Here is a 7,592-nt window from a genome sequence, read left to right on the forward strand (position 1 = left end):
TGTGCAACACTAGGCACTATTTTTGCCCCAAACACCAAAACCAGGATGGAGATTACACATTTTTACTAGTCCCTTTCGACTTCAGAACAAAGCCCAAGAGCTCACTGAAGTATTTTTCTCCTAATCACTCACAGCTACTTAAAAATATGGATACTCTAATTAGCCAGGCATGGTGGCGGCCACCTGTAGTCCCAGCTACTCAGGAGGCTGAGGCAGGAGAATGGTGTGAACCTGGGAGGCAGAGCTTGCAGTGAGCCGAGATCGCGCTGCTGCACTCAAGCCTGGGTGACAGAGCGAGACTCCGTCTCAAAAAATTAAATAAATAAATAAATAAGTAAATAAATAAATAAATAAATAAGTAAATAAATAAATAAATAAATAAAATATGGATACTCTGTCGAACAAAAACCCGAGTTTGTGGCTAATGTGTTTGCCCCTTTAGCCCAGATAAAGTTGGAAGTCCAAAGTGTTTAGAAAAGAGGGATTCTAGGTGACTCCACCACACCTACCTTCCAGTTCTTTATGAAGTAGTAGCCAGTGTTTCCAAGGTGGAATCATAGGAGAGTGGAGGTACCACACAACCTTCAGAAAGAAAATATTCTCTAGGAAAAAGCTTCAAGGTGAAGGAGGTTGCAACCTGATTGGCTGCTGAGGGTTTTTAGGAGTCCATCATTATTAGTACAATTTGTCACTGATTGTAGAGAGGGTCAACAGAAACCATTTTATAAGCTTAACCAAGTAATGTAGACCAAGACCACAGTCTCTACCCTAAATACTCACCTTTCATGATGAAGCAACTTTACACTATGCACTTGTTCATCCTCAGCGATCCTTGAGTTGCACATGCTCTTCTGACCCAATTTCCACCAAAATCGGTCTTCTCCTAAGGCTTAGAAATTTTTGTGAGCCTGTTATTCTTTCAACTAGAAATTAACGGTATGACTATAGCTAATAATAACCATTCCAAAGCCGTATTTTAAAACTTCATTAAGTATCTTGTTCCTTGATTTAACTACCTCCTGGAATACTTATTAATGCTATAGAAATTACATTTAGCGCTGGGCACTGTGGCTTGCACCTGTAATCTCAGTGCTTTGGGAGGCCGAGGCAGGCGGATCACCTGAGGTCAGGAGTTTGAGACCAGCTCAGTCAACATGGTGAAGCCCTGTCTACTAAAAATGGAAAAATTAGCTGGGTGTGGTGGCAGGTGCCTATAATCCCAGCTGCTTGGGAGGCTGAGGCGGGAGAATTGCTTGAACGCAGGAGGCAGAGGTTGCAGTGAGCTGAGATAGTGCCACTGCACCCCAGTGCAAGACTCTGTCTTGGGTGGCGGGGGGGTGGGGGGAAATTACATTTAGCTACTACTTGGCAGTAGAATTTTATTTTACTTTATTTTATTTATTTTTTGAGACAGGGTCTCACTCTGTTGCCCAGGCTGGAGTTCAGTGGTGTGACCATGGTTTACTGCAGCCTTGACCTCCCCAGACTCAGGTGGTTTTCCTGCTTCAGCCTCCCTAATAGCTGGGACTACAGGCATGCGCCACCACACCCAGCTAATTTTTAAAAATTTTTTCGTAGAGACGGGGTTCGCCATCTGAATTCCTGGCGAATTCAGATCTGGTCTGAATTCCTGGGCTCAAATGATCCTCCCACCTCGGCCTCCCAAAGTGCTGGGATTACAGACATGAGCCACTGCACCCAACTGGCAGTAGAAATTTCTGAAATTCCACAATAAAATTCATAGGAGAGCCCTGCAATAGCAGTAGTGCTAGGACTAAATGCAGTGTCAAACAGGAGCAGTCGTGCTGTGCCATAACCGTTCACTGACATCACCTTTTGACTGCCTGTGAGTGATTCATATTCTCAGTGATCTGCTAATGTGAAGATTAATTAATTTAGTAGGTTCTTCACCATTGCACACCGTGCTATAGGACCAAGTCTCCCCCTCACCTCCACCACACACATGCATACACATACACACAAACCTCTGGCATCATATTTTTGTGTGTGATGCCAAAATATGAGAAATATTTAACAGGAACAACAGGAGAAACATTTTCTTTTCTTTTTTTCTTTTTTTGAAATGGAGTTTCACTCTTGTTGCCCAGGCTGGAGTGCAATGGCCCAATCTTGGCTCACAACAACCTCCACTTCCCAGATTCAAGCGATTCTCCTGCCTCAGCCTCCCAAGTAGCTGGGATTACAGGCATGCACCACCCCACCAGGCTAATTTTTGTATTTTTAGTAGAGACGGGGTTTCTCCACGTTGGTCAGGCTGGTCTCGAACTCCCGACCTCAGTTAATCCACCCGCCTTGGCCTCCCAAAGTGCTGGGATTAGAGGCATGAGCCACCGTGCCCGACCCAGGAGAAACATTTTCTAAACAACTAAAAATATGCAGGGGACCTGGATAATAAGGGAGGTTTGTTTTCTATTTTGTTTAAGGTTTTTACTTCTGTATTTTTAACCCTAGAAAACACACATACACTCTCTCTCTCTCTCTCTCTCTCTGTGTATATATATATATATACTTTTTTTTTAAGGGATCAGAGATGCTGGCCAGGATTAAGGTTATACCAAACATATTCCACACCGCCATTTTCCAAACTAAATGAAATAGCAAAAACATGGAGAAGGAATTTACAGGAACGGAGTACTACAAAGACAGATGAAAACTCTACAGAGGTGTTCTTCTTGGAAGTGAGTGGGAGTAGGAGATGACGAAAGGAAAGTTAAAGGCTTATGCCCTACTCAGTATTCAAAGCAAGGAGCATGTAGTGTGAGAGCTAGCTCTACTTTTGAGACAAATGTCTAGACTTTCATTCGAAGTCAAGTTTCCAAATGGCTGTATCCATTTATAAACTGTAATAACCAGGATTTCAAATAGACTCACAAATCCAGTTATAAGGACTATGTCTGCTTAGAAGCATCAGAGCAGAGGGTCCCCTCCAGTAGAATAGCCATCTCTTCACTGTGATATTTTGAAACCAATTTGCCATTTTCCACTTTTTGGTTTGGGATGTCAATCCTTTCATTCAGTTTACTATAAATGGGAGATCCTCTTATAATTACTTTACTATGATATACAACATTGAGTATACACTACCGTTGTACCTCCTATAAAGTACATTATAAGCTGATATCTACTTAAAAGGAAAAACATACCTCCAAAATAGTACAAGCCTGTTGGATTCAATATTTGTTTATAAGTTCCTAGCACTCAGATCAAGATCCCTCATTTTGTCAGGTACAGTGGCTACTCGGGAGGCTGAGGTGGGAATATTTCCTGGGGCCTGGAATCTAAGGCTACAGTTTGCTATAATTGTGCCTGTGAATAGCTACCACACTCCAGCCTGGGCAACACATGGAGATGTCATCTTTAAAAAAAAAAACAGGCCAGTCCCAGTGGCTCACACCTGTAATCCCAGCACTTTGGGAGGCTGAGGCGGGCTGATCACTTGATGTCAGGAGTTCAAGACTAGCCTGGCCAACATGGTAAACCCCCGTCTCTACTAAAAATACAAAAATTAGCTGGGCTTGGTGGCAGGCGCCTGTAATCCCAGCTACTTGGGAGGCTGAGGCATGAGAATCGTTTGAACCCGGGAGGAGGAGGTTGCAGTGAGGCAAGATCACACCACTGCACTCCAGCCAGGGTGACACAGCAAGACTCAGTCTGAAAACAAAACAAAACAAAACAAGACCCTCATTTTCCAAGAAAGCCCATGAGCAAAGAGAAGAAAAACAAGGAAAAACTGAAGACCTGGCAACTCCTATTTTATGGGACCTTAAAGAGATTTTGGTGAGTACAAGGAAAATAATGAGTTTTTTTTGTACTTTGAGGTCACTGGTATAATTATCAAAGGTATTAATATCAACATTATTACTACTCTGATACTCAGGTTCACACATTAGTCATTTTTTTCTTGTAGAGGATAAGATAATTAAAGTAACTTATCCTTCTCTTCTGCTCTTCCCTTTCCTTCTCGCTCTTCTCTTTTTTGTTTTCCTTTTTTTTTTTTTGAGAGGGAGTTTTGCTCCGTTGCCCAGGCTGGAGTGCAGTGGCACAATCTCGGCTCACTGCAACCTCCACCATGCCCGGCTAATTTTTGTATTTTTAGTAGAGATGGGGTTTCACCATATTGGCCAGGCTGCTCTCGAACTCCTGACCTTGTGATCCGCCTGCCTTGGCCTCCCGAAGTTCTGGGATTACAGGCATGAGCCACTGCGCTGGGACTTTTTCCTTTTTTTTTTTTTTTTGGTCTCTGGGTCACTTAGGCTCTCACACTGGGTGATTATACTTGGACTAAATAGCACAAAAATGTACACAATGTACAATTTATACCACACCGTATGCTCTCAAACTCAGGCTCCTGTACATAACTGCTCATGCCAAGGATTCCTGCATGGTTTGAAATCCAGTGCTCCTAAGGCAGCTATATGGAATCATAAGATATTTGTTCTACCGATTCAGCTGACTCTGGGTTTAGAATGGCCCTTGGTCTTTGTAACAAGAGAAACATCTGTCCACCAAAATGAATGGCTAAGATGCGCCAAATCAAATAATTTCCTTAATTGGACAGATGAGAAAGGAAAGAGCAAGCCCCATTTAGAGTCCATTTCATTGGAACTCCCCAACAGAATCCCGGTGCTAGGTGAGGAAACAGAGTAAAGTCTTCCAATGAGGAAACAGAATAAAGTCTTCCAATCTTTCAATCCTTGCCACTGAAAGACTAGAATTTGATCTTTAGATCAGTGTTTGGTGGGTTTCAAAATTAGTGACCTGGGAAGTCCCAGACCGGCAACCAGCACTTCCTCACTCCATGAAAGTGTGGCTGTCCCTTTCAGGTAGTTCGTTCCTTCAGTTCAGCCTTTTTGAGTGCCTCACCTAGCAGCAGCACAAAGCAGAACAGTTACCTGAAGAAATTTTAAATATTCAAAGCTGCATTGACTGTGTAGACCCCTTGTTTTATTTTTCAAGTTTGAAAATGTGTGTTCAACAGAATTCTCTATTTAAAAAAAAAAAAAGATTTTAGGCCAGGCGTGGTGGCTCATGCCCGTAATCCCAGCACTTTGGGAGGCCAAGGTGGGAGGATCACGTGAGGTCAGGAGTTCAAGACCAGCCTCGCCAACACGGCAAAAACCCATCTCTACCAAAAATATAAAAATTAGCCAGGCGTGGTGTCATGAGCCTGTAGTCCGAGCTACTTGGGAGGCTGAGGCAGGAGAATCACTTGCACTCAGGAGGTGGGAGTTGCAGTGAGCCGAGATTGCGCCACTGCCCTCCAGCCTGGGCGATAGCGTGGGACTCTGTCTAAAAAAAAAAAAAAAAGTTTTTAAAAAATGGCATCTCCAAATTCAATTTTCTTTTTATTTCTTTTTTTTTTTTTTTAATTGACATGGGGTCTCACTCTGTCACCTAGGCTGGAGTGCAGTGGCGTGATCTCAGCTCACTGAAGGCTTACTTCCTGGGCTCAGCAACCCTCCCACCTCAGCCTCCTAGCAGCTGGGACTACAAGTGTACACCACCACACCTGGCTAACTTTTGTATTTTTGGTGGAGATGGGTTTTTGCCATGTTGCCCTGGCTGGCCTCAAACTCCTGGACTCAAGTGATCCTCCCACTTCAGCCTCCTAGTAGCTGGGACTACAGGTGTACACCACCACGCCCGGCTAATTTTTGTATTTTTGGTGGAGACAGGTTTTTGCCATGTTGCTCTGGCTGGCCTCGAACTCCTGGGCTCAAGCGACCCGCCCTCCTGAGCCTCCCAAAGTGCTGGGATTGGAAGTGTGAGCCACCATGCCTGGCCCCAAACCCAACTGTCTGTTATAGCATTTGTAAAAGTATTTGTTAACTATGTGATGTTTACCTTAAACTCTAAACATTTACCAGTTGACAGCATTAGATTCCTAATAATTTAGAAAAGAGAAGAAAACAAATTCTTAAGTTTCTATACTGCTTAGGCATTCATATGGGTAGTGCTGGGTACACAGTAATAGAAAGTTGTTGGCAAGAGTTCAAATTTATAAAAGTATATTGAAAAATTATTTTAAAAGGAAAAAGCAAGGTCCAGCATGGTGGCTCACACCTGTAATCCCAGCACTTTGGGAAGCCGAGGTGAGTGGATCACTTGAGTCCAGGAGTTCGAGACCAGCCTGGGCAACATGGTGAAAAAACCCATCTGTATCAAAAATAGAAAAATTAGCCAGGCATGGTGGCATGTGCCTGTAGTCCCAACTACTCAGGAGGCTGAGGCAGGAGGATCACTTGAGCCCAGGAGGCAGACGTTGCAGTGAACTGAGATCGCGCCACTGCACTCCAGCCTGGGCAACAACAGAGTGAGACTCATCTCCAAAAAAAATTAAAAAATAAAAAAAGGAAGAAGCAGGCTGGGTGTAGTGGCTCACCCCTGTAATCCCAGCACTTTGGGAGGCTGAGGCGGGTGGATCATCCTGGCCAACATGGTGAAACCCCATCTCTACTAAAAAATTAGCTAGGCATGGTGGAGTGCACCTGTAGTCCCAGCTACTCAGGAGGCTGAGGCAGGAGAATAGCTTGAACATCGGAGGCGGAGTTTGCAGTGAGCTGAGATCAGGCCATTGCACTCCAGCCTGGGTGACAAAGCAGGACTCCGTCTCAAAAAAAAAAAAAAAAAAGGAAGAAGCACATTTCACTAACACGGTGTGCTAGAAACTCGCCTGTAACAGTATATGTCACATATTCTTCCCTAGACTAGGAAAATCAGGGAGATAAGGTCAGCCTAAAAGTTGAAAGAATATAAAAACAAAATGAAAGCAAACACATTGGGCAGCCTCTTGGGTCTGTCTTTATAACACTCAGAGGAGACTAGCCCAGGTATTACATGGGAGGACAAAGTGCCTGGGTGATCACCTGGTGCTCCAGTCTATGAATCTCCTGGGTCAGAGTGCCTCAAGAAGGAAGCCACAGTCCTCACTCCAGACCAAGTTGTGTGCCAGTGATGTACAGTACTAGGAATCCTTCTTCCATGGGGAGCTGTTGAGGAGCAACTCAGTTCCAAAACACGGTTTTCCAAATTGCCTCACTCTATAAGCTTCCCTGAGGGCCAGGCATTAGGAGAACTTGCCTGGTGTACCTGTAAAGGAAAAGGAAAACAACAGAGGCTGTAAACCACAATGATGTAACTAAGTATGAAAGAATTTGTAACAAAAATAAAAATAAATTTTGTTGAATTATTTCAGCTTTACACTTAAAAATCAGAGACCAAAATTCCTTTTTGAATTTCCCTTTGTTTCTTTCCTTCCTTCCTCCCTGCCTTCCTTCCTTCTTTCTTTCTTTTTTTGTTTTGTTTTGTTTTGTTTTGTTTTTGAGATAGAGTCTCTCTCTGTTGCCCAGGCTGGAGTGCAATGGCATGATCTTGGCTCACTGCAACCTCCGCCTCCCAGGTTCAAGTGATTCTCCTGCCTCAGCCTCCTGAGTAGCTGGGACGACAGGTGAGTGCCACCACGCCCAGCTAATTTTTTTTTTTTTTTTTTTTTTGTATTTTTAGTAGAGACAGGGTTTCTCCATGCTGGCCAAGATGGTCTCGATCTCTTGACCTCATGATCTGCCTGCCTC

General features: G+C 43.8%; 1 long non-coding RNA gene across 1 annotated transcript; it reads right to left on the minus strand.

Annotated features, from left to right (window-relative positions):
- Positions 1-509: 509 nt before the first annotated feature.
- On the minus strand, positions 510-7,086 carry LOC129051856 (uncharacterized). The gene is made up of 3 exons (XR_008516365.1): positions 6,888-7,086; positions 781-889; positions 510-582 (listed from the first exon to the last, which is right to left on the minus strand). It is a non-coding gene; the product is annotated as an uncharacterized LOC129051856 (long non-coding RNA).
- Positions 7,087-7,592: the final 506 nt, after the last annotated feature.

Source organism: Pongo abelii, chromosome 1 (genome assembly GCF_028885655.2).
Source record: "Pongo abelii isolate AG06213 chromosome 1, NHGRI_mPonAbe1-v2.0_pri, whole genome shotgun sequence".
Classification (NCBI taxonomy): domain Eukaryota; kingdom Metazoa; phylum Chordata; class Mammalia; order Primates; family Hominidae; genus Pongo; species Pongo abelii.